Source organism: Diceros bicornis (genome assembly GCF_020826845.1).
Source record: "Diceros bicornis minor isolate mBicDic1 chromosome 30 unlocalized genomic scaffold, mDicBic1.mat.cur SUPER_30_unloc_6, whole genome shotgun sequence".
NCBI classification, from domain to species: domain Eukaryota; kingdom Metazoa; phylum Chordata; class Mammalia; order Perissodactyla; family Rhinocerotidae; genus Diceros; species Diceros bicornis.
Window position 1 is genome coordinate 349861 of NW_026690904.1, and position 27831 is coordinate 377691.

The window sequence follows — 27831 nt, forward strand, 5'->3', positions numbered from 1 at the left end:
GTTCTCCCTCAGGTAAGACCCTCCCTTGAGCACTTGCCCCTAATGACAACTTTTGTGACAATCCCTCTCTCAGTTTCCCCACTCACGTCCCATTTCCTCCTTCCTGTTCTGGCCCAAACCCCAGAGGTTTCAGGACCTCTCTCTAGATTCACCACGTCCCTCTCTCCCCAGGCCTGAGAAGGATGTGGCAGCCACCAGTGTGGATGCTGTCTGCACCCACCACCCTGACCCCGTGGTCCACCATGCCTCTGTGCTGGGAGCTGAGAGTCTCCACCTGTCGGCTCTTCCTCTCAGTGGCTCCAGGCTCTGCACCCTGGATTTTATGCATGCAGAGAGAACAGCAGCTACATTTCCGCAGCATCAGCTGGACCCTCAGCAACCCGGAGCCCACATCCTCGGAGTACACCACCCTGCAGAGAGACACACAGGACCAGGTGGATTCTCTCCTCTCCAGTCTCTCCTTGCCCTGAGTGCACCCTCATTCCTCTGCCTGACTTACATCTGTTACATTATTGTTTCAAACCTTCACTTTCCCTGCATGTCTGGGTTTTCTCACTTTCCAGAGGTGATGTCCTAGCTGCCTTCCCCATTTCTCACGTGGGTAAACTGAAGGTCAGAAAGGGGAGTATTTTGCCTAAGGTCACACAATGAGTTAGGGGCAGAGCCAGGATTTGAAGTCAGGTCTCCTTTGCCCCAAGGTCTGTGATCTTTCACTGGCGCCAGCGGCCCCCTGAGTCCCCAGGAGATATCCATCTCACCCACTCTCCTTCCCATTTATTCTACGTCACCAAGCTCTACAGAGGCAGCCAGCTGTGAGACATATTCCACTCCTGCCTCGTGACCGACTTGATGTAGGTTGAGGAGATTGGAAGCATTGGTTGAGCTGATGGCTGATGTCTCTGAGCTCCCGGGACACATCCTTGATCTGGAAGTCAATTACATGGTGCCCATTCTCCCCCACATCCCTGTCAGCTAATCCTACCATCTCCATCCATAGGTTTTTGGGGGTTGAGAAAAGCATTAACATTTGAGGCCACCAACCTCCAGCATCCTCCTCCTCCCCCTCTTCTGGAGACTTTCAACAAATATCAGCAGTCTAACTGTGCTCTCCAATAGTGAAGCCACTAACCACATGGGGCAATTTAAATTTTTTATAAACCGTTAGGAAAAGATTCACATAATGTGTGTGGGGGGGGTTGCATTTTTTAGGTTTTTGTATATACAATGTCTTCTCCTCTGCAAAACAAATAGTTTTACCTCTTCCCTTCCAATCTGGGTTTCTTTTATTCCTTTTTCTTGCCTAATTGCCCTCATTAGAACCTGTAGTACCTCTTATTAACATATGAAATGAGGGAAGACATCATTGTCTTGTCCCTGGTCTTAGGGGGAAATTTTCAGCCTTTCACATTGAATATGGTGTTAGCCTTGAGTTTTTCATCGATGCTATTTATAAGTTGAGAAAGTTTTTTTCTATTCCTAATTTGTTGTGTGTTTTCTTTTTTAGGCATGAAGGGCGTTGTATTTTGTGAAATTCTTTTCTATATATATGGTTGAAAATACGTGGTATTGGCCCTTATTCTATTAATATGGTGTATTATATAATCAAGTTTTCAGATATTAAGCCAACCCTTCAACTAGAGGTGAGAGATTAAGATGTTCTCAAGTCTGTCCTGGGCCTGCCACATCCCTGAGCCTTTGTGGCCTTCTAGATGCCCACAAATACACTGCAGCTTTCAAAGCCCCCTGTGGACATCTCATTCCCCCAATTTTTCTTCTAAGTTTTTGGCTCACCTCTTACCTGCCTCAGCTGGAATCACTCCCTCAGGCCACTACAATAGAAAACAATTAGCACTGATTGTTTTCACCAAGTGCCTTGGGGACCAACTTTCCACCATGGGCAAGCTCTGAGTCAAATAAGGACAAGCCCTGAACATGGCGATTTTCAGGGAGCTACCAGGCAGGTCAGCTAGTGACAGTTCGATGGGGATGGTTCTTTTCAGAGCTCTAAACCCATTATGGCTGCTGGGCTGCTGGTTGTCTCAGCTACCATGGTTCGAAGACTGATAGTTTTCAAAGTTATGGAGGATATTGTGAGAGCAGGATGGGAATAGTGAAAGTTATAGTGCCACAAAATTTGCTACCTTTATCAAGATTCCACCGTGTGTCTTCACTAAACCCTCCTCAGATTCTTACAAGCCGTTGATTAATTTCTAGGCTTCTGAAAATTTGATTTTGACCATTTTTACCAGTGTTCTCATGGTTTTTATGCATTTTCAAAAGTCCTTACTCCAAAATTTCAAAAATGTTCTCCCTGTGGTTATTTATTTATAAATTACTTACTTGAAATTAAATTACATGAAAAATTCAGTTCCTCACTCACACACACTAGCCACATTTTAAGTGCTCGATAACAACATGGGGCTAATAATGAGTGTATTTGGGAGTGCAGACTTATGTTTACATTACTGCAGAAAGTTCTCTTGGACAGGACCCAGAGGCAGGGTACATAAAATCAGGGTAGAATTCCAGACACCCTTGTTCATCCTTTGTGCCCTTCCAGGTCTGTCCCCCACAGTAACTACACTGGAGTAGACTCCCTGTGTACCTTGCCACCTTGGCACAGAGACTGGACAGAGTTGCCATCTATCAGGAATTCCTGTGGCTGACCCAGAATGGTACCCAGCTGCAGAGCTTGACCCTGGACAGGGAGAGTGTCCTTGGGGATGGTAAGGTTCCCTGGTCATTGGGAAAGGAAGTGAGGCCTTTCAGGGGACTCTGGATGCCTGGGGCTGAGAGAGCATTGAACTTTCTCAGGCTAGCAGGTAGTAGCACAGTCTCCCAGTCTTTCCCCACCATTGAGAGAGAGAAAAGGACACCAGTGTAATATAGGAGGCCTTCACCTTCTCCTAGACAGCTCTGTGACCTCAAACTAGTCACCGCCCCTCTCTAGACATTTGTTTCCTTATCTCTGCACTGACAGCCACTGAGCCAGATTGTCAGTGAGGGCCTCCAGCTGTGTGTGAAGCAGACTTACAGGTTTGGGGGTGAATGTGTTTCCTGATCCACAGGCTATAGTTTGCCAAGTCCCACTCTAGATGAGCACCAATGCTCTAGAACTTTCTGCAGTGGTGGGATGTTCTATATCTGTGCTGTCCAGTGCATAGCCTCACGTGACTGTTGAGTGCTCGAAGGATGATATTGTGACTCGTCTTTATTGTTACTGATTTTTAACGTTACTGAGGTACTAGAATTTTTATTTTATTTAACTAAAGTTAATTTTAATTCAAAAAGAGACTTGCTGCTGCATATCAGACAGCACACCTCTAAGTGGTTGTCTGGGTAGACGTACACGTAGGGGGACCTGCACCCATCCCCCCATGCCCACTGGGTGCTGTGTGTCCTCCCCTCCTGGATTTTATGTTGTAGCTGGCAATAACAAGAATAGAGAATTGAAACTTATCAATTATTTGATGTGAACAAACTCATACTTGCAGGCGGAAATCAGAAAAGACTTCCTGCAGGAAATTACATTGTAGGTTAATCCTAGAAAATGAATATTAAGCAAATAGATAAAGGAGAAGGGGCTGATGTGTTTCTAGGCACAGAAGAACACTTTTCAGTGTGAATTTACAAATTTAGAGAGATCCCATATGCTTGCCAACTGTGATGACCCATTCTCCCCACGGCCGTTGTAAGAAAGTCCATTCAAATTCAGTCCTCTGTGCCCAGAAGTATGAATTTGGTTTAATTTATTACACTTTTGTTCTCTGATAATGGCCTTGGATTTTGTAGCAAAGTGTGCTCACTTTTTAGAGATGGAACTAAAATGGGGTGAAACATCATGATGTCTACTTGACTTTAATATTTCATTGAATACATGGGATGAATCAAATGTGGCAAGTGTTAATAATTTATACATTGATGAAATATTGTTTTAATTGGATGGAATATACATTGGTAAATCTAGATGATGGATGTTTATGAGACTGTTCCCTTTATTTTTCTGTGTGTCTAAAAAGTTATATTAAAAAGAGTGAAACACACTCACATGCATTCTCCATTTTATTCACTTCCAGAATATTCTCCCAACAGAGATGACACCTTGATTGTGAAGCCTGGTAAGCCTGCAGGAAGCCCCAGCCCAGGGTAGGAGACGAGTACCTTGAAGCTGTGCCTCATCGAAGAGAACCATGTGAACAGGTTTTTGGATGATGAGGAAAGTTGGCCAATCCTTGTCAAGGATGGTTGAGGCACAGTGGGGTCAGCAGGAGTCCTGGGGTGATGACGGGAGGTGGTTCACCCCACCACTTGTCTCCCCAGACCTCCTTTTCTGGGCCCTCATCCTCATCTTCTTGGCGGAACTCTTGGTGCTTATACAGGCCTGACCTGCTCTCTCCTGGTAAGACATGACGTGTTGCTTGTCTTCTTACTATTAGGTTGTAAGAGCTCTTTATATACTATAAATACACGTCCTTTTCTAGGGATATGTTTTGCAGATATTTTCTCCCAGTCTGTGCTTGGCTTGCTTTCTCCTTCACAACTAGAGTCATTGGGGATATGTAAGTGACAGTCATCATGAGATTCCACCACACTTGAGAATGGCTATAATTAAAAAGACTGACTATAGCAAGAGTTGTTGAAGATGTCAAGTCACTGAAACTCTCATCGAGTGCTGGTGAAAAATAGCTTGGATGCGGCTTTAATAATTCCATACGTCTACCCAGGCATTCCTCTCCTAGGAATCCATCCAAGGGAAATAAACCCATATGTCTATACACAGGCTTGTACCCACGTGTTGATAACAACCTATTTATAGTAGACAAAAACGGAAAACAACACAAATGTCCATCTACTGGTGAACGGATATGCAAAGTGTGGTATATCCCCACCTTGGAATACTATTCAACCATAAAATAGAATGAATTATTTTTTCTTTTTTAATTATTTTATTGAAATTATAAAGGGTTTTAACATTGTATAATTTCGGGTGTTCATTATTATTTGTGACATTCTGTATAGACTGCATCGTGCTCAGCACCAGTAGTCTAACTTTTATCCATCACCATGCATATGTGGCCATTTAACTCTTTCACTCAACACCCAGCCCCCTTCCCCTCTGGAAACCACTAATCTGTTCTCTTTATTCTTGTGTATGTTTATATTCTACATATGAGTGAAATCGTGAATATTTGTCTTTGTCTGGCTTATTTCATTTAACATCATACCCTCAAGGTCCATCCAGGTTGTTGCAAACAGGACAATCTTGTCTTTTTTTTCTGGCTGAGTAGTATTCCATTGTATATAATACATACCACATCTTCTTTATCCTTTCATCTGTAGCAGGGCACTTGGGTTTCTTCCATGTCTTGGCTATTGTGAATAATGCTGCAGTTAACGCAGGGGTGCATAAATCTCTTTGAATTGTTGATATCAATTTCTTCGGATAATACCCAGTAGAGGGATAGCTGGAAGGTATGGTATTTGTATTTTTGTTTTTTTGAGAAATCTCCATACTCTTTTCCCTGGTGTCTGCACCAGTTTGCACTCTGACCAGCAGTGTGTGAGGGTGCTCTTTTCTCCTTATCCTCTCCAACATTTGTTATTTTTTGTCTTGGGAATTATGGCCATTCTAACAGGTGTAAGGTGAACTCTCATTGTAGTTTTGATTTGACTATCCCTAATAATTAGTGATGTTATACAACTTTTCATGTGTCTGATGGCCTTCTATATATCTTCTTTGGAAAAATGTCTGTTCATATCCTCAGCCCATTTTTAGATTGGATTGTCTGTTTTTTTGTTGTTGGGTTGTATGAGTTGTTTATATATTTTTGAGATTAACCCCTTGTCAGATATATGATTTGTAAATATTTTCTCCCAGTTGGTGGGTTGTCTTTTCGTGTGTTTTATTTTTCCTTGTGAGGAAGATCAGCCCTGAACTAACTTCCGAGCTAATCCTCCTCTTTTTTCTGAGGAAGACCGGCTCTGAGCTAACATCTATTGCCAATCCTCCTCCTTTTTTTTTCCCCCAAAGTCCCAGTTGATAGTTGTATATCATAGTTGCAAATCCTTTTAGTTGCTGTATGTGGGACATGGCCTCAGCATAGCCGGACAAGTGGTGAGCCTGTGCGCGTCCGGGATCCGAACCTGGGCAGCCAGAAGAGGAGCGCGCGCACTTAAACATTAAGCCATGGGGCCGGCCCTGTCTTTTCGTTTTGTTCATCATTTCCTTTGCCTTGCAGAAGGCTTTTAGTCTCATGTAGTCCCATTTGTATATTTTTTCTTTTCTTTCCCTTGCTGGAGTAGACATGGTATTGGGAAGTGTGCAGCAAAGACCGACGTCAAAGACTGTACTGGGTATATTTTCTTCTAGGAGTCTTACGGTTTCAAGTGTTAGATTCAAGTTTTTTATCCATTTCGAGTTAATTTTTGTGTATGGTGGAATATAATGTTCTACTTTCATTCTTTTGCATGTGTCTGTCCGGTTTTCCCAACAACATTTATTGAAGAGACTTTCCTTTCTCCATTGTATGATCTTGGCTCCTTTGTGAGAGATTAACTGACTACAGATGTGTGGTTTTCTGTCTGGGCTTTCAGTTTTGTTCCATTGATCTATGAGTCTGCTTTTGTGCCAGTACCATGCCATTTTCATTACTATAGCTATGTAATATATTTTCAAGTTAGGATTATGATGCCTCCAGCTTTGTTCTTTCTTCTCAGGATTGCTTTGGCTATTTGAGGCCTTTTGTTATTCCATATATATTTTAGGATTCTGTGTTCTATTTCTATGAAGAATGTCATTGGGATTCTGATAGGGATTACATTGGATCTGTAGATTACTTTAGGTAATATGGACATTTTAACTGTGTTTATTCTTCCAATCCATGTGCATGGAATATCTTCCCATTACTTCAGATCATCATTGATTTCTTTCAATAATGTCTTACAGTTTTCATGGTATAGGTCTTTAACCTCTTTGGTTAAATTTATCCCTAGAAACATTTTTCTTTTTGTTGAGATTGTAAATGAGATTGTATTCTTGAGTTCTCTTTCTGTTAGTTCATTATTAGAGTATAGAAATGCGACTGATTGGGGTAAGTTGATTTTGTACGCTGCAACTTTGCTGTAATTGTTGATTATTTCTAATAGTTTTCTGATGGATTCTTTAGAGTTTTCTATATTTACAATCATGTCATCTGCAAACAGCAAGAGTTTCCTTTCTTCCTTTCCAATTTGGATTCCTTTTTTTTTTCTTTTTCCAGCCTAATTGCTCTGGCCAAAACCTCCAGTACTATGTTGAATGGGAGTGGCGAGAGTGAGCACCTTTGTCTTCTTCCTGTTCTCAGAGGAATGGCTTTAAGTTTTTCACCATTAAGTATAATGGTGGTTGTGGGTTTGTGATATATGACCTTTGTTGTGTTGAGGTACTTTCCTTCTATACACATTTTATTGAGAGTTTTTATCCTAAATCGATGTTGGATCTTGTCAAATCCTTTCTCTGCATCTGTGGAGAGGATCATGTGATTTTTATTCCTCATTTTATTAATGTTGTGTATCACATTGATTTGCGAATGTCGAACCATCCCTGCATTCCTGGTATAAATTCCACTTGATCATCTTATATGATCCTTTTAATATATTGCTGTGTTCGATTTGCTGATATTTAGCTGAGGATTTTTGCATCTGTGTTCATCAGCGATATTGGCCTATAATATTCCTTCTTTGTACTATCCTTGTCTGCTTTTGCTGTCAGGGTGATGTTGGCATCATAGACTGAATTAAGAAGTGTTCCATCTTCTTCAACTGTTTGGAATAGTTTGAGAAGCATAGGTATTAAATCTTGTTTGAATATTGCGTAGAATTCTCCATAAAAGCCATCTGGTCCTGGACTTTTGTTTTTTGGGAGTTTTTTGATGACCATTTCGATGTCTTTACTTGTGACTGGTCTGTTCATTTATTCTATTTCTTCTTGAGTCAGTTTTGGGAGGTTGTATGAATTTATCTATTTCTTTTAGGTTATCCAATTTGGTGGCATGTAAGTTGTTCAGTGTATTCTCTTACTGTCCTTTGAATTTCTGTGGTATCTCTTGTAATTTCTCCTCTTTCATTTCTAATTTTATGTCTTTGAGCCTTCTCTCTTTTTTTCTTAGTGAGTCTGGCTAAGAGTCTGTCAGTTTTGTTTCAATCTTCTCAAAGAACCAGCTCTTTGTTTCATTGATCCTTTCTACAGTATTTTTAGTCTCTATTTCATTTATTTCTGCTCGAATTTTTATTATTTCCCTCATTATGCTGATTTTGGGCTTCATTTGTTCTTCATTTTCTGGTTCTATTAGGTGTAGTTTAATGTTACTTATTTGGTATTTTTCTTGTTTGTTGAGGTGCGCTTGTATTGCTATGAATTTCCTTCTTAAAACTTCTTTTGCTGCATCCCATAAGAGTTGTTTTGTTGTCTTTTCATTTTCATTTGTCTTCAAGTATTTTTTGATTTCTCCTTTGATTTGTTCATTGAGCCAATGTTTCTTCAGTCGTGTGTTCTTTAGTCTCCACATATTTGTGACTTCCCCATCTTTTTTCTTGTAGTTGATTTCTAGTGTCATAGTACTGTGGTCAGAAAAGAAGCTTGATATGATTTCAATCTTAAATTTGTTCAGTCTTGCCTTGTTTCACAACATATGGTCTATCTTTGAGAATCTTCCATGTGCACTTAAGAAGAATGTGTATTCTGCTGTTTTGGGAGGGTATCCTCTCTCTATATCGATTAAGATCATCTGATCATATGTTTCATTTAATTCCACTATTGTTGCCATTCTCTGCATCATCTATCCATGGATGTAAGTGGGGTGTTCAGGTCCCCTGCTATTATTGTGTTGCTGTTAATTTCTCCCTTTAGGTCTATTAATAGTTGCTTTATATTCTTTTGTGCTGCTGTGTTAGGTGCATACATCTTTATAAGTGTTATGTCCTCTTGGTGGAAAGTCACATTTATCATTATATACTGCCCCTCTTTGTCTCTCATAGTCTTTTTGATCTTGAAGTCTGCTTTGTCTGATATAAGTATGGCAACACCTACTTTGTTTTATTTGCCATTTGCTTGGAGTATTGTCGCCCATCCCTTCATTCTGAGCCTGTTTGTTTTTAGAGCTGAGATGTGTTTCCTGGAGGCAGCATATTGTTGGGTCTTGTTTTCTAATCCACCCCACCACTCTGTGTCTGTTGCTTGGAGAATTCAATCGATTTACATTTAGAGTGATTACTGATACATGAGAACTTAATCCCACCTAATCCATATTTCCATTGTTTCTCTTCCTTTGTGTTTCTGACTACCATTTCATTTTGGGGGTTTTCTGTGGAGGTTTTCTCTTTTTTTATGATCTATGGCTCTGCTCTGATTTTTTGTTTGCTGGTTACTGTGAGGTTTGTATGAAGATCTCATAGATGAGGTAGTCTATATTCTGATAGGCTCTTATCAACATTAGTCTAAGCAGGTTCCATCCCTTTCCTCTTCTCCTTCTGAGTTATTGTTGTCAAAAGTTATTCATTTTTGAGTTGTGCATTTGTGACTAATTTGAAGTGTTTATAGTTACTTTTGATGCTTTCCTTCCCTTCTTCTTTTAAGTTATAATTAAGTATTTGTTACCCTTTTGTAAAACACAGCTGTAGCTTTCTGATTTTGTCTGTCTATTTATCACTCTGGTCAAAGATTTGTAGACATTTGTCTTCTTTTTGTTTCAGGTATGAGGGCATTCTTGATCATTGCTTTTATGGGAGATCTAGTGGCAATGAAATCCCTCAGCCTTTGTTTATCTGGGAAAACTTCTATTTCTCCATTGTATCATAAGGATCATTTCACTGGATACAGTATTCTTGGCTGAAAGGTTTTGTCTTTCAGTATTTTTAATATATCATTCCATTATTTCCTTGCCTGTAAAATTTCTGCCAAGAAATATGCTGAAAGCATGATAGGGGTTCCTATGTAGGTTAATTTCTTCTATCTTGCTTCCCTTAATATTTTTTCTTTGTCATTGGCTTTTGCCAATTTTACTATTATATACCTTGGAGAAGGTCTTATAACATTGATGTAATTAGGCATTCTCTTGGCTTCATGTACCACGGTTCTTCCCCAGGTTTGGGAAGTTCTCATCTATTATTTCTTTGAACAAGCTCTCTGCTCCTTTCTCTCTCTTTTCTCCCTCTGGAATACGTATAATTCTTATGTTGCTTTTATAATTGAGTCATATATTTCTCCAAGAATTCCTTTAATTTTTAAAAATCTGAGTTCTCTCTCCTCGTCCACTGGAAGCATTTCTATATTTCTATCCTCTAAATCACTAATTCTTTCATCCATAATATCAGCTCTGTTTTTTAAGGATTCTAGATTCATTTTTATCTCATTAATTATGTTCTTCACATCCAGAATTTCTGCTTGTTTTTTTTAATAGTTTCAGTTTCTTTAATGAAGTATTCATTTTCCTCATTAATTTTATTCCTGAGTTCATCGAACTGTCTGAACATTCTTGTAACTTGGTGAGTTTCTTTATGACAGTTATTTTGAATTTTCTGTCATTTAGATTGTAAATTTCTGTGACTTCAAGGTTCATTTCTGGAGATTTGTCATTTCCTTCTGCTCTAAATTGTTAGTGTAGTTTCTTATGGTGTTTGATGAACTAATCTTTTGCCTGTGTGTTTGTGGTAGTATCAGGTCACAGATTTCACCTGCTACCGCTGTGGGGGAAGCATGAGCTGTGTCTCTGATCCCACCCCATATGTTGGAAGTTGTGTGGGTATAGTGGCTGTTCCCACCCGTTGGGAAAGCATTCACAATGGGCTCAGAGCTGCCGCTACACAGAGACACGTACCCAGTTGTGAGACTGCTGCACTACTATGGGTATTTGTGCCATCTCAGAAAACATTTGCATGTGCGCGTATATCTGCTGCTGCCTTTTCTTATGCTCATGCCAGCCTCTGTGCTTGGCAGGTGGGGCTTCTTCATGGGTTTTGAGCATTCCCCAATCATTGGGACTGCAGTGACACGGTGGAATTTCCAACCATCCACGAAAGCATTCATGTGCAGGACCAGGGCTGCTGCCAAACCCTCCCAGAGTTGCACCAAGACGCATTCCTACTTTTGCGGATGCAGCAGTACTATTGGCTCTCATGCCAACCTGGGAAGCACTCAGAGGTGTATACAGTGCTGCCAGGGAAGTCTTGGGGATAGGAATGAATTCATAGTACATGCAATGACAAGCATAAATCTCAAAATAATTATGCTGATTGAAAGAAGCCAGTAAAAAATGAGTACATAATATATGATCCCATTTATAAAAATTCTTGGAAAGTACAGGAAAATCTATAGGGACATATACCGGATCACTGGTTGCCTGGGAATGAGAATGTGTTTGCAAACGGCAGGGAAGTAGGAATTAAAATGAGCATGAGGAAATTTGGGATGGATGGGTGTTCCTTTTCCTGATTGTGGTGATGGTTCAATAAGTTATAATCCAAATGTATCAAATTGTTCACTTTAAATGTATGCAGTTTACTGTATGTCGTTAATACCTCAATTATGCTAGAACATGTAGGGGAAAGAGAGGGAGAGAGAGCCAAAAGAGGGAAAAGGGGAGGAAAAGAGGACTGAGGGTGAAAAATTAAGTGGAAAAAAGGAAGAGGGAGACATAGGAGGCATCGGGTCTCTGTGGCTTTGGCATCTCCTTCCCCTGGAGTCTCCGATACTGGGCAGCTGACTGGACCATTCTGATGCGCTCTCCTCACCTCACAAGTCACTGTCTGTCAGCGGAAGAAGGAGGGCAACTATGAGGTCCAGTGACGACGCCTGGGCTATTACCTGCCTCATGGCGACCTACGGAAGCTGCGATGACTAGATGTGACTAGGTCTGATGTCCTGTTTTCCCAGGTGGTGTCCAGAGGAACTTGGCTGGAACACAACGACCCTACATTGGACGGACACAGGCTCCGAGCCTTTCTAGACTTGGCCCCTAACTGGCTTAAAGGGGACTATGCTGAAAGATTTCACCTTCCTTAAGTCCTGAAAATGACTACAATTTCTGTCTTGTGGTGTCACACCAGTCCATCCCTCAGGGACACCAGAATTGGTGAAACCAACACAGATAGTGCCATCGTGTAAAATCGAATCCTCACTTCAGTGCAAGGTTTCCCTTCTTAGGAAACTTTGAAACATCCCTCCCCTTGACTCTGTGCAGCCATCACACCCCTCTCAGTTCCTCCATATTCCTCCCCCACTGATGACCTGGCAGTCTCAGGTTCCACTTTTCTGCTTCATTCTCTGAAGCTCAGATTCACCAGGACTTCCAGATCAATCTCCCTCGATGGCACCTCTCCCCACTCATGGGTCCTCCATGATGGGAAACAGGCCAAGTTAGGAGGAGTGTGTGAGACATGACTCTGCAGTCACCTTGGGCCTTGGGAGCTGAAATGACTAGGTCTTTGGGAAGCCTGAATCCCAGAGTAACACCAAGGCTCTGGGAAGAGAGTATCTGCTCTGGATGTAAAAGTGAATAAAACTCGGGGGGAGAAAACTGAGGGAAAAGAGTCTTTTTTCATCTTTCTCTGTACAGAGTCCAATTAGCCTCACAGCAGAGACTCCCCAACAAGCAGTCTATAGCATTCCAGGCATGAAGCAGGCTGTGCTATTCTGCCGTGGGTCTGTGGGAACAGATTACATTATCTTTACACACTGTGCAGACGACCACAGCTGAAGATACCGAGGGGCTGAGAATTAAATTCACAGTCATACCACTCTCTCATACTTTTTGTATGTGAGCTTCACATTCTCAATCTTAAGCAGTGATTCTCTGAGAATGCACACTTGAAGATTATAATGATTAATAATATTATTAATCATTGCATACATTATACGTTATACATTGTAAATTATAATTATAAATTAATGTTTAATTATTATTATATATTACATTATTATAATAATATCATTATAATGATTAATAATAGTTATCATTATTGACTAATTTCTGCTAAGCAACATGACTGGCAAGCTCTGCGTGTATTATCTCAGTTACAGTCACTATTTTTAGGGTTTTATTCCCATTTTAAGCTAAAGGTATGGAGGCTCAGATATATTAAATAACTTGACAAAGAAGGAAAATAATTACTACAAAGCTTAAATAAACACCTATTCAAACTATGTGTCAAAGAAAAAAAAAGGTTATCTGACCTACAAACAGACTCAAAGTTGACCTCCCACAGGCCCGCAGTGAAAGAAGCGGTAAAGAATGTACATCAGGAAGAAGAAATGTGAACCCAGGAAAAAATAACAGGAGTCACGAGGAAAGGAAAAAACAGTCTGTCTAATTTAGTATTAATTTTAAAACAAGACATTAAAAACACATTAGAACCAAAATTCCGGATGATTACCACATGGAAGAGTAGAGAAGAGAAGATTTAGCTAAAAGATAACTCATTTCTTAGGGAAGATATAAATACTAAGATACTCTATTATTGTTTAAGGCACTGCTCTCAGAAACTGATAAATCTGTGGGACAAAAGTAAGTAATGATAAAGAGGATTTGAAGAGTGCAACATACTCGATCAGGCAAATAGACAAATCCCAACACACTGGCTTATTGTGAGACTTGTGATGCAGAAAACAGTCGTTCTCCTGACAGCATGATACCGCAATGGCATATCAATTTTCATGTATGAAATTTCCAACACATATAAATCTAAAAAAAGGGACAATCCAGTATTTCGTTATGTGTGGCTGTGATTCAACATGCAACAAATATCAGAAAAATAGAGACCCAGAAGTAGGTGTCTTTTTTGAGAAGACAGATATAACAGCTCTTTAGTGAAATATTATGTTGGAATCTATTGGAATATTACACAAAAAGGACAATCCATTTGGACTATGTAGGTTTTCTCTGTGACTGTGAGGGCAAAACTCGAAAGAATCCACTGACTGTCATAACTCTCTGTTGATCTTAAAATACAAACGCATAACACTCAGGAAAGGAAAATGAGAGAACAAAATGAGAAAGAAAGATCTCCTTTCTCTCCTCACCTGAAACCCAATCTCTCACCTCAGAAGTATCACTGTCTGTATCTTCTCTGTTATGCAAAGTAATCAAAGAAAAGAAAACTATTGGTACATATTAAAGTTTCAAGAGCTCAAAGCAAGAAGACATCAGGACCCCTGCAGAGGCATTAATGTAGTGTGAGCTCCATGTCATCTGCACAGTTTTGTCTTTTCTTCATCGTGTTTGTCGGGATGTCCTTCTTGGCCCCTCACTCTCCCTGCCTCGCTAGCAAGTCTGTCTGCATGAGTGCTACCGCCAGACTCTCTCTTGCTGTCTTCACTTTCTCTTCCTGTTTCCTGATATCTTCCTCAGTCACCAGAAGTTGTTTGCAAAGGAGCTGTGGGATGTACAGTGCAGCTCCTGGGATCGTCTCTGCTGAATCTGAAAACCAGGCAGGGGTGGGCATGGGACTGGAGTTTGGACCACCTGTGAGCACACCTGGCAGTGATGCACCTGTGCAACTAGGTGCAAGATTAAGCAGGGCTTTGGCAAGGTCCAAAGGACTTAACATTCTCCTGCACGCTGCAGAACTGGAGACCTTGCAGTCTCTTCTGCCCGCAGAGTTGTTGGGGCTGCTCCAAGGTTTCCTCCCTTTGATGGCATCTGACTTCATTGCCAGGATAGGATGAGATTCTAGTAACTCGCCTCTTGAATATGTAACTGGACATCCTCAAAGCGATGGAGATGCTCAAACAGGCTTTGGGTTGGATTGGTTTCCACAATCATGTCGCTTCCTCTGTGATGATTTGATCATCATACTTCTTTTCCTCTTACCCTATAAAAATTAATTGTGAATGTGGACCAGACTGATAAACAAAGCCTGTCTTCCCAGGACAATTATGTCAGATGCCTTGTACTTCTACCCTCCCTCTCTCCCTGTGGGGATTAATCTGACCTGTGTCCTGGGACATCATCAACGAGATTTGGGTCAAGAACAGAAAGCTCGAGGTCAAAACTCAGGACTACTGCATGTCATTTCTTCTCCCCCATGTTGTTAGACACTTATGAGTATGACTTTATTCTCATTTTGTCCTTGTCACTCTCAACAACAAAATCCCTGGTGCTCCCTGTCAGGACACACTGTCCCCAGTTCTTTTCTAAATCCCAAGTCATACCATTCTTCTGTACTATATGACTATTCATTTGATTGGCCCATTGACCAGTTGGTGTTCATAGCTCCATTAGAGCTTAAGTCACTAGTGAAATTATCATCCACTCCACTCCTAGTGACTGTTATTTGACAACTGTGAACATTAAATCTCAATACAGAGAATATATCTGAAAAAACTCAACTTACAAATGGAGATTGTGCTGTAAGTGGGAAGTACACACTGGATTTATTAAACCCAGGAAAAAAATGTAAACTCTCTCATTATGAAGTTTTGTGTAGAGTGCACCCACATTGATGATATCTTGGTTATAGTGGGTGAAAAAATACTATTAAGATTAGTTTCACCTGTTGGCTTTCATTTTTTAAAATGTGGCTATTAAGAAAAAAATTAAATTCTATAATATAGAGTGCTTAATGTTACTATTGGACAGTACCGTTGAAACCATCAGTGAAAATAAAGTCCAGAGACAGTGGTTAGGGAAATTTTTTCCTTAGAAAATGAGTCTACACTGACCCACACTGCAAGATGCAGCAAAATCTGTCATACACACATACAGACACACAGACACACTGACAGAATGAAAAAAACCTCCTCCTAGAGTCCCACCTCTTCTCACATGGCATGAGGTTGCACTCATACTTAGTCCTAAGTGGACTAATCTCAAGAAAGAAGGCAGAAGTCAAGGTAATTTACCAGTTAGGAAGATCTAAAACCAGAGACTAAAGCTCAAGATATGTGGTGAAATTCCTGTCCTGGCTTCTGTTATTAATTCAATATGTTAGGGAGACTTTTCCAAGGAGGGATGTTTTAAAACTCCCTTTTTCTTTACTATGTAAAAATAGACAGGCTATGTAAAGAATAATTACTCTAGCTAATCAATCAAAAGGAGATGATAGATCACGAATACCCTTATTGTAAATCACTACTGGATTAGAGAGTCAGGGAACAGCTGACATTGGGTTAATTTGGCCTTAATTAGGCTGATTCTGATTTCATGACCGTCATATTGATTGTATTATACTAGAACCTACGAAACTTCCCAGCCCCACCTACTATTTAACCACCAAGGCCCACCAACCAGACCAGTCCTTGCTGACACATCCCCTGCCTCCATCCCTTCTGACAACACCTGGAGGATTTTCCCCAAATCCCACTCTGTCCCTGAGCTCTTCAACCTGCCCCAGGGCCAGGGAATCATTTTCTCCAAGGCTCAGGCTCTGCGTGTGCCCAGCTCTGGGGATGGCACTTTTGTCTCGAGTGAAGACAAGGATCAGAGCGCAGACCCTGTGAGCTGCAGCAATTGGACAAAGACTGGGGTTTGCTGACAGAAAAAACCTTTAGTGGGCACCATTACCAGGGTCCAAGAAGCCCCAGTCATTCCTCCAGGGAATGTGATGCAGGACAGAGCAGGTATGTCTGCCTGTGTTTCGGCTTGGGAATGCCTGTAGGGTGACATAGGTGACACTGGTAATGCATTCGCCAATGTTGTTCATTCATTTATTCATCATATGTCATGGAGTGCTTTCTGCGTACATCCAGACAACAGGCTCACCCTCTGGGGCTCACAGGCAGTGTCAGAAAAATTTCTAAAATATAGGTACAGTACTGGTAATACACTAGGTGTTTCAAGCATTTTCCAAACATTAACTCCTTTAATACTCTCCATAAACCTACAAAATATGTATGCTGATCATTATTTCCAACTGACAGATGAAGAAACTGAGGCACCAATCAGGTAAAGAACTCAGTCAGTACAAATATCTAATAAGGGATTGAGCTGGAATTTGGACGTGAGGAGTTAGCTCCATAGTCTGTGCTATTAACCATGACATTTACTCTCTAAAGACTTCACATCATGAAAAAATTTGATCAGTTATCCATTTTCTTGGTGCATGGAGTAGCCACACTATTTTATCTGTGTCTGAAAAATAGAATACCTGCGTAGAAACTACTGCACATACACACTCAAATTACATCTACCAATGTCTCAAGTCCCTGAAAATTAATGCAGAGAACATTTCAGAATGTTTCTTGCCCAGGTTGGGAGGACTCTGAGGAAATCTCAGTGTTTCTATAAGAAGCTGAGGACAGGCTGGGAGTGGGTCTCAGTGGAAAGGTGTCCTCAGGAGTCACCATTGAATGACAACATTGATGGGTGAGTCTCAGCAGTGACTGAATTCAGGATCTGGTGGTGATATAACCTGGTGTTTATCATCTGACTGTGGGTTTATGGTGATGCAGCACAGGGAGAGGGGATGGTTCACTGTGTTCTTGGGGAAACCAGACCCATGAAAGAGAGGGAATGACGCTTTCCTTAAACAATGGACTCGTGGTGGGAAAAATTCGGCTTGGAAGAGACAGTCCTCTGCCTGGTATAACCAGAAGGAGTTGCCTCTGCTTCAGCCAAAGCAGACAGCCCTTCCTCATGCACTCATTTTATCTCAATGGGAGGAAGGAGGAAGATATCATGTAATGCTCATCTGGATGTGAGATATGTGATGGTAGAGACTGTGCTAGGAGGTTCTGAAAGGCTGCCCTGAGGCATTTCAGACCTTTGCTGTGACCAGAATGACAAGTGTAAACACCCCTGCTTATGTCTGGGGAGAGTTAGTGGTTCAAGGAGAAGGCTCCCTGTTGCAGAGACTCACAGGAGGAATCGAGTTTGACCAGGGAAGGTCAGAAATGTGACCAGTGTGGCTGGAGGGAGCCTGAGAAGAGAGAGGAGTGGAGAGAGGAGGGTGATCAGGCTGGATCCTGGGACATGGTAGACTGTTACTTTCTGTTCCTCTGTGACAACATTACTCCAAAACCTGCCACCTATAAAGTACAAATATTTAACATCTCACAATTTCTGTGAACCAAGCATCAAGCATGGCTTAGCTGGGTGCCTCTGCCTCAAAGTCTCTGTGAAGCAGAGGCTGTGGTCTCCACAGGGCTCCAATGGGGGAAGATTTCCACCCAAGATCACTCACATGGGTTTTGTCCGGATCCATTTGGACCGAGAGTCTGAGCTCCTGTCTGTCTGTTGGCTGGACACTCCCTCAGTTCTCTCCTATGGAGCTTCTACCTAGTGCAACTGACAACATCAGCACTTGCATTCCCAGTTCTGGTGATTTGATAGAGAACGATAGTAAGAGCGAGAGAGAGAGAGAGAGAGATGGAAACTTAAGGAGAGAGGTTAGTAGGGAACCTAAGTAAGTCAGTGAGTGGGAAGTCACAGATGTTTTGTAATTAAAACTTGGAAGTGACATCCCATCACCTTGGCTGTGTTCTGTTGTTCAGAAGCCAGATACTGACCACTTAGTGGTGGCAAAATGATGTGCACTCCAGGAGGCAGGGAGCATTGGGAACATTGTGGAGGCTCCCACCACATAGACCAATATGAAGCTCTTGGGACTGATTCTGAGTAAAACGGGACCGTGGAAGGCTTAATGCCAGTGGATCACAATGTCTGAATAACCTCTAATTTCAACCCCTTCAGGATGCAGACCTGAAAATGAGGTTCAGAGCGGCAGTGACTTACCAAAAATCACACATCTGGGACCCAGAGAAGTTCTGACTGGTATTCTATGGGATGTCCTACTTCTTGTACTTCCTCCATCTCTAATTGTCTGCATTAGACACATGTGACACCAGCCCACAGGTGTTGTACGTATTATCGCATATACACCTGATGAGGTCCCTAGGAAGCTGTTTTTAGCGCAATCCTCATTGTGCAGCTTGGGAGACTGGGGAGATCTTGAGAGGCACAGCAGCTTTTCCAGGACACAGAACTGGTAGGAACAAAGAGGTCTGACCTCATCTCTGTCTCCTCAAAGCTGGGGCCTGGATCCACTCCCAAGGAGCTGTGGGGAGGGTGGTGATGGGTATTTGTGTACTGTGTTGGAGATGACATGGGCAAGGAGGGAGAGCAGCCAACATCCTAGCGGGGGATTTGGGTGCGTCTCATTGAAGGAAGGGGTCAAGTAATAGAACCTTGAATAAGTGACCTCACTTCCTTGGTGACAGCCCCCAAGAGAACTTAGAACTCTGGTTACCAGGCACCCACATTGTAATCACAGACTCCTCTCCAGTTCAATTGAGTGGAGACACTAGACAGAGCAGGATGTTCTCGTGTTGTCCCATGAATTTCCGAGGCTCTGGCCCCCGGAAAGCCCAGAATGAGAGCGTGTTAAGTCACTTTAGACGTTGGCTCAGCCCTCACCTCGAATGTGTGTGGCCTTTTGGCAGGAGGAACCATCAGGTAACAGTTAAGGCCAGGGCAGGCCACTCTAGGTCAGGCCAGAACTGTGATCCCAAAAGGACAGCCCCACACCCCTTGACCCTCATTGTGTGTTTGTAGGGGGGAGGTGGAGTTAGGGAAGTTGGGGATGAGGAGGATCCAGGCTGGGCAAGAGCAGGAAGCTAGATGGTGGGAGTCGAGCAGTGTGTCATGTTGGTACTCAAGATCTTGGTTGCAGGAGAGTCACGTGAGTGCTGGGGACCAAGCTCCTCTATTCACATGTGAATGCCAGGACCTCAAAGTGAATCGCATTCCTTCACTGTTGGAGTCTGTGCAGATGCCGCTCTGTGCCTGATCTGTGTTGGGGTTTCCCACTGTGGCAAATTCCAGGCAGGCCCCTGATCCCCCCTGGCCTGACTGTTGCGCACTGTCACTGCAGAGCTGCACCCAGGAGATGGTCGAGGAGCTGGTGGATGCTTTCCAGTTTGCCATCTCCCTGGAGTGGACACAGGTGCACCAGTCCATCAATGACCAGGGCTGGTCTGAGGTGAGTGTGGGTGCAGAGGGGTCTTCACACTCAGGGCCCTGAGATTATCAAGGCAGTACTAGAATCCAGACTCAAATCTGAGATTCTGCTGGGAACCGCTGCCCCAGAATTTTCTCACTAGAGTGCCCCACAGTACCACTCCCAAAGGAATCTGGACCTCCACTCCTTCCCACAAGCTACACAGGAGGGTAGAAAGTCACCTCAGTCATCCTGGTGGTTCACCATTGTGTCACTTGTTGTATGTCCCTCCTCCTCTCCCCCAGTGTGAGCATGAGTCCACTGTGAATTTAAATGAGGCCTGCAGGATGCGTGCCTTCCAGGCAGCGTGATCGAGAAGCTGACAGATTCCATGGCACAAACTTTCCTGAGTAGGAACATCTCCAGCTTCACCACTTTCATGGTCAACTAATCAGCCTCAGACACATCCCACCGGGTCCTGGACCAGCTGTTTACTAGGTGAGTAGCCACTCCCTCCTCAGCACAGTGGTGACTCTGCCCTCTGCCAGCTGTGTACCTTGGGCAAATCCCCGCATCTCTCGGAGCCTCAGTTTGCTCTTCTGAAAAGTGGGGGGGGATAAATTTCATGGTGATCTTGTAGGGACTAATGGGATCAGCAATGGCAGGTGCTTACCTGGTGCCTGGATCTGCAGAGAGAGCTGTAGACATGCTGTGGTTCTTCATGGTTATTATTTCTCTCTTTGTCACGAAAAGTAGTCTGCATCATCCTTTTCTGGGATGTGGCCTTTCTGAGTTTGGAAAAGCACATGGAAACCACCCTGTCAAGGAGGTGGAGATTCTGTCCAGCTGGTCCTGGTCGTTTTCCTTGTGGTAGCCAATCAGGGATCTCTGTGGCAGCAGAGGAGCCCCAGTCCCACTCAGGTGTCTGGGATGGTTCTGGTTGGACTTCAATCATGCAACCATGTAGATTAAGCACCTACTACATGCAGGACTTTTGGAGACACTTAGTAGAACTCAGTGAATAAAGGAGATACAATCGCTGGGCCTCAATTGTCGTCTGAGAGTCAGACAGTCACATTGGACATCATTCGCAGGTCCTGTCCTCCATTGCACATCCCAAGTGGTGCCTTGATAGCCTCCTTTACATCTAGAGGCATCTTTCCTTATTCCATCCAGGAGGGCAGAGCACAGGACCATCTGAAAACGTGAGTGGTCTTTGGGTCCCGAAGAACGGCTTCCTGTCTCTACAGAAGAAAGTGTGGAGGGAGAGATGGGAGCTGTGGCTGGGGCGGGCCTTTCAGAACCCACATCTCATGCATCTTTTGATTTCCGTGGGAAGGCCGAGGTCTGGTGGCTTCCAATCCGAAAGGGCAGGACTCAAAGAGCTTGGATGGGTGTCAGGACCCCTGGGAATCAGAGGGGTGGCTTGGCTGAGTTGTCCCCAAGAGACCCATTCCCACCACAGACCCATCAAAATCTGCCTCCCCACATCCACCTCTTCTGAAATCAACCTCCAGGCCCAAGATAGGAGATGTGTGAGCAACCTGCTCACAAATCTGCCTCAGTGCTCAGTCCAGTTATACAAGTGCATGGAGGGCTGGGCTGGGCTGTGTCCCAGCCCTTTGGGAGAAGAGTGTCAGCGAGAAGAGAGTCACGACAGAGTCTGTGTTCAACCTGCTGTATAACCAGACCTGCCACTGCCTGGATAGCCTCACAGGGACCACTGCTGCCGTGGGGCTCTCCCTTGGATGGGAAGGGGCAGGCATAGGGGCCCAGTCCCAAACCAGGTGCCTTGGGGGAGAAGTGTTGAGGGAAAGGCCAGGCCTCTGACTCTGTTGCCCACTTGCCTCCCCCAGTGCCATCTCTTCTCTGGTATGAACCTGCCTGGACCCAGGGCAGGATTTCTGGGAGCCCCTCCACTATCCCTGCTTCACGGTGAAGCTGACCTCTCTGCATGTCAGCTTGCCTGGCTCAGGGCTGCAGGGCCACGCGTACCTTCTCCAGGTCCAGCTGGAGCATCCACGGCTCATTGAGGCAGAGCTGGAAGGTGAGGTGACAGTAGTCTTGGAAGAAAACTTGCTGAGTGTTCAGAGGCTTTGTTCCCTTCAAGGCAGTGGGGTCTTTCCTGTCTTTGACAGGCACAGGGGAAGTCAGCTACGTGAGTGACACTGTTTCTTTCTCCTGCTGCAGTACCATCTCAAGAGCTCCCCCCAAGCTCCAGAGCCAGGGCAAGGGCCAGCTCCACGGCTAGATCCAGCTCCAGCTCTAGTTCCACCACCTGTGCCAGAGCTGGAGCCAATGTCACCTCCATCAGTCCCTCCAGGGCCAGAGCCAAGACCAACATCAGCTCCAGCCCCAGTGCCAGCTCCTGAGCAGGAGTCAGATGGACCATTGGCTCCAGGGAGAATCCTCCTTCCACCTGGAGAGATAACAGCAGAGCCAGATCCAGCCCCAGAACCCACCTGCCCCTGGGACGTGACCACAAAGAACCTTCTGAGGGAGGAGAAGCCTGACTTCTTGGAGTTCCCTCCCTGGCTGGTGGCAGATCAGTTGACACTGATGGATGTGGTGAGCAGTGGGGCTCTCAGGGCAGGTGGGGCCGGCCTTCCCTGTGCCATGAGCTGCCCCACACCTGCCATTTCCTGATCCAGAATCCTGTGATCTCGGTCCAGCTTCCTTGCTTACCCTCATGTAACCTGAGCAGCCTTCTTAACTCCCAAGCCTTTGCTGTCCTCATGTGGACAGTAGAGATGGACACTGAGAGCAGCTGCCATGCAGAGTGGCTGTACAGATGGATGAGGTGGAGCAGAGAGGAAGTTGGGCATAGTCTGTGCTTTGGCGAGGGATGGGAGCACACTGAAGTGCTGTCTGGTCCTTGGTTAGTTCACTCATTTGCCCAGGAGGCCTCAACAGGCTCAGCACCTATTATGCACCTCAGGTGTACATGACTACATGGCAGACAAACAAAGCCCGTGGTTGTTGCTCCCTTGGGGGAATGTGCATCTGAAAGAGGAGTCAGACCCCAGTATGATCAGAATGGTTGGAAGATGCCCCTAGAGATGGTCAAGCAGGAGCCGAGTTCTGGTACTTGGACGAAGTGAGACTGGACGGTGAGCAAATGTCATTTCCCTGGGTCACAGTATCGGGTCCTGGGTCATCCTGTGCTGGGTACCCTCAGGGGACACAGGCAACACCCAGGGACTCCCACAAGTCTCAGGCCGCATTCTCAGCATCCTGAGCTCCAGCTCTCATCACAGACCCGGCCTGGGACTGGGGGCTGCGGACGCTGATCTGGGCTGTGGCAGGGCTGGGTGACACTCCCTGTCCTCCCCAGGAGCTCTTCAAGAAAGTGATGCCCCACGACTTCCTGGACTCCATCTGGTCCCAGTGGGAAAATAGGGCCAATGAGCACCTTGCACCCACTATCCATGCCACCGTGACCCACTTTAGCAGAGTGGTCAAATGTGTCATCACCACCTGCCTCGGGGACCCGAGCATGACGGCCCAGGACAGGGCCAGGGTGGTGGAGCTCTGGATCCAGGTGGCCAAGGTAAGATTTGGGAGTCCCTGGGAACCCCTCTCTGGAGTCGTGGTAACCGTTCCTTCTCCTTACTCAGTTCTCAGGATTGAAATCTGTGGTCTGAGCCTTCACACAATCCTTAGGCCCCTCCTGCCAGGGCCTCGATGACCTGACTCCTGGTCCCAGTGGTAGGAAGCTCACCCCATCCTGGGCTCTTTCCTTGGCTTGAGCTAAAATCCTCCTCCCTGGGAGTGTTCCTCCTCAGGGTCCAGCTGTGCTCTTCCCGGGTTTCTTGAGCCTCTGTCTCATCCAGGACAGGAGACGTCCATGAGGGGACAGAAGCCAGAGGAAGCAGGGCTCCAGCTCCCCCTCACAACACATTCTCTTCCCTTCCCCAGAAATACCAAGGCCTGAGGAACCTGTCTTCACTCCATGCCATCCTCTGGGCAATGCTGAGCCCCTCCATTCAGCGTTTAAAAAAGACATGGAGACGGGTGTCCAGGTGGGTAGACCTCTCTCCATGAGAGCACCACCTGGGTGGACCAGACACCCCCCACAGTGCTGCCATTGCCCTTCAGTAAGCTGGGATCTCCTGGGAGACAATGAACCCTGGGGACAGGGTCTGACCTGGTTGGGAGGCATGGAGTCCTTCTGGAAACTTAGGCCAGTGGTTCTGCTTCAGGAAACAGTTTCCCGAAGTGCCAGACCCTGGCTTGAACCAAATTGAAGATTTTCAAGTGTTTGCTTTGCAGCAACAGAACTCTCTGTCCACCTGAAATCAAGACTCTTTAAAACAGGTTTGTTCATTAGATAAGAGAATGAAGGCCCCAGGTGATAACAGGAAAGCCCCCTCCCCAGTCCCAGAGACCTCTGGGCTCAGAGGACACATTGAAAACGCTCATCCAGGCTGTCTGGATAATTCTGCGTTTTCAAACAAAATGGATTTACCTTTAAACCACCCCACAGTGTTTCATTCCTTTTTTCCCTCCTCAGGAGGAACTGCAAAAAATTTAAAACCTTGTGCAGAATGGACCAGCGGGAGAGGAGGAAACTGCTCACGGAGGTGAGTGGAGGCTCGAGATCTGGAAGGAGGGAAGGTGAGGGGGGAGGAGGGACCAGGCAGTGTGTTCTTTGGTAAGTTTTTCACTTAAGGTTCCCTGAGAAATAACGGTGTGTCTTGTCAAGATTGACAGGAAGTGGGGGATGTGAGCTGCAGGGGCAGGTGGGGCCTGTTGGGGGTAGGAGACATTTGTCATGGCGTAGAGTGGTGTTGGTTGGACTGTTCCAGGAGGTGAGGAGCTGGCAGAATGAGCAGGTCTCTGGCTTCCATGCGGGCCCATCAGCTGGCCCTCATCTTCCTCCAGGCTGGCAGGTGGATGGAGTGGGTGGGGTTTCTTTCTTCCTAAAGCAGCCCAGGCTGTCCTCAGGAAGCCAGGTCCCTGCTGCTCCTTCGGTCTTCACTGCACCTCGCAGGGAAGAGCACCCTGCCTGCCCCAGGGACGGGCACTGTGTGGTCACACAGGCCAGGTGGACACACGGGCTGCCCAGCCTTGGAACGTATGGTGGATCTGGGACAGAACTGTGTGCTCTCTGGGACTCTGCACTCTATCCCGATAGTGGTCATTACTGACGACCCAGTGAGAGTCTACTCTGGTGCCTTGTTGACAAGGATACGCCCCAGATGGCAATGAGAATTATCGGGGAACCTACAGATTCTGAATGGACCTTCCTGGCAGGACATTAGAAGTTTCCAAATAAAAAAGGATGCAAACGTCACCATTACACAGCGCCCTGGTCACCCCCTACACTGTCACTCAGATGTGGCTGAGAGGGGTCCCCTTCCTGAGTGAATGAAGGAGGAGTTCTGTGCAGGGACAATCCTGAGGGGATCCTAGGGAGCTGAGGCATTTGGCATGGCCTCAGGTACAACCTGGAGTCAGAAAATCCCAGGGGCTGGGACAGGCAGAAGCCACTTGGATATGCCCCCTGAGACACCTTTTGCCTCCCCATACATGCCTCAGCCTGACTAAGCGCCTAGACACACCCCGAGAGTCCAGAGGACAGGACCTTGGTCAGAGGTGGGTCTGGAGGAGGAGTGAAGGCCGGGGGACAGGGCCTCTGGCTCGGAGGGGGAGCAGTCTCTCCTCTGTGGGCCCCTGAGCAAGTCACTGCCCCTCTGTGGGCCTCGGTCTCCTCATCTGGGAAATGGAGGGGGATGATCTGTGATGCAGGCCTCACAGGGGTGATGAGGTACAAGGGGGAGAGGAATGTGCAGGAGCTTTGTGCTCCTCCTCGAGGGGCGAGGGGAGAGTACTGGTGACAGTCAGATGACACTCAGTCCTCAGGGGACCCTGAGAGGCATGGGGAGTCCTCCTCACATTTTCCTGATGAGGAGAGAGTCTTAGGGGTCTGGGAAGGCCTGAGGGCACAGAAGAGGGAGTGTTTTAGCTGGGATTGACTAGAACCAGAGCACTCTGGAATGGGAGCAGCCATAGACACCAGATGTCCAGGGTCCAAGATCAGAAGCCTGGGAGACACGGGGAAGGGAGCATGGCCTCCAGAGCCTGTCCTTGACCCTGCAGGATGTGACCTCTGTGAGGGCCACCCTGGAGATGGGCCCCCAGGGAGCCCAGGAGAGGTAGCAGCAGGTGAGGGGGCCTGAGGGGGAGGGTCCAGGTGTCAGAGGAGGGGGTCTCCTCCCTCACGGCTGGAGGCCTCCCCAAGAGAGGGGTCCCTCCTCCTCCAGCCCAGCTCCTAGAGCCCCAGAGCTTGAAATACCTTCCCTGGAAGTGACCAGGAGGAGGCCTGGAATGGCTGGGCCAAGGATGGATTTGGGGGGGAGTGGCAGGGACCGCACAACCTGGGATTTCCCAAAAGCCGCCCCTGGTAGCTGACGGGGAACGTTGGGTTGTCCTGGAGGGGGCAACTGTGGGGAGGTTGCTGAGGGGCCTAGGCTGCTCTCTGTGGGAGTCTGTGGTGGGCAGGAGGATGGAGTGAAGTGACTTGGGGGAGGGTTCATGGGGGCACCTGAGAGGTGGGACTCATCACCCCTCCCACCCTGATTTCACAGGGTGTCGTCCCCTTCCTGGGCATGTACCTCTATCACCTGAAGCTGCTGAACATTGAGATGGAGGATGATCTGGAAGTGAGTGAACCTGGAGTTGGGCCAGGGAGCAGGAACCTGAGGTTTGGGATGAGAAAGCCCTGCACTGGCCCCTGAGCTCTCAGTACCTGGCAAACCTCCTCTCATGAGAGAACCACGGCCACCCCTGGGAGCTGGGGAGTCAGGCTCATCTTAGCGATGCAGGAACGGAGGCTCCACGTAAGCCCCCCATGAGGCTCCCCAGCCTGGGGAAGCTCAGAGCTGCCTGCCTGCAGAGCTGCAGGAGGCTGTGTCTGAGCTCCACTCAGCCTCCCCATCAGGCCCTGCCCCTGGGGGAGTTCCATCAGTCCCTGCAAGTCAGGAAGCACATCTGTGGTCCAGCTGTCCCTTCTTGCCTGAGGCCTCAGTCTTCCCGTCTGTCATCAGAAATGGGTGGGCTACAAGGTCTCTGGCTTCAGCTCCCCTGTCCCTCCTGTTCTGGAGCCCAGAGCCTGGCCCAGTGTCAAGTTCTGTTTGTGGAAGTTCTGCCCTCTGCTGGGCACTGACAGTCCTGCAGCCTGAGAAGGGGTGGGATAGGGGCTGGTTATGGGCTTGGGGGGCTGTTTCTGATGGACATTCGCTGTCTCCTTTCCAGGGAAATCTGGTGAACCCCAGAAATGGCATGAGGTGAGCATCTGTGGGGAGGGTGGGGAAGTGGAAATCACAGACCTCGCGTGGCAAGATGTTTCGTGTCCTCATCCCTTGGGTCTTACATTTATTGGATGAGTTAGATCCACAAAGTTGGGAATCCCATCACGTTGGCGGGTGCGGGAAGGGCTGGCATCAAGGACACCTTCCTGGATGAGGAACTAATTCAAGGCAACTGTGAGGACAGGCAAGTCCTGAATTCAGTGAGAAAGCAGGAGGGTTCCCGAGTGAGGAGTGATCCTCACTCCCCACAAGTCCCTGGCAGGTTTACCCACCCAAGCCCTGTCTGCACCCTGTCCTTCCTCCCAGAAATGCAAAGTCATCAGGAGGATCCAGCTGCTCCAGCAGGCTGCAAATAAGTATGACCTGGAGCCCGAAGAGTGATTTGGGGCCTGGTTCCAGGCCATGGAGCCCCTCAGTGTCGATGAGAGGTGAAGGTACAGGAGTTGGGTGAGGGCAGGCCAGACTCTCTCTGATGGCCGGCTTCAGAGCGTGTGGCCTGGCTCCCTGATCAGCCCCAGACCTCAATGCATGGTGACCCATGGAGCACTGGGACTCAGCTGCTGGCAGGGTCTGGGAGGGACACCTGGGGTGTGGCTCCTGGTAGCTCACA

General features: G+C 46.0%; 1 long non-coding RNA gene across 1 annotated transcript; it reads left to right on the top strand.

Annotated features, from left to right (window-relative positions):
• The first annotated feature begins 22382 nt into the window (after positions 1 to 22382).
• Positions 22383 to 26542, top strand: LOC131402192 (uncharacterized). Its single transcript, XR_009218352.1, has 3 exons — positions 22383 to 22476; positions 24422 to 24491; positions 26499 to 26542. It is a non-coding gene; the product is annotated as an uncharacterized LOC131402192 (long non-coding RNA).
• The last annotated feature ends 1289 nt before the right edge of the window (positions 26543 to 27831 follow it).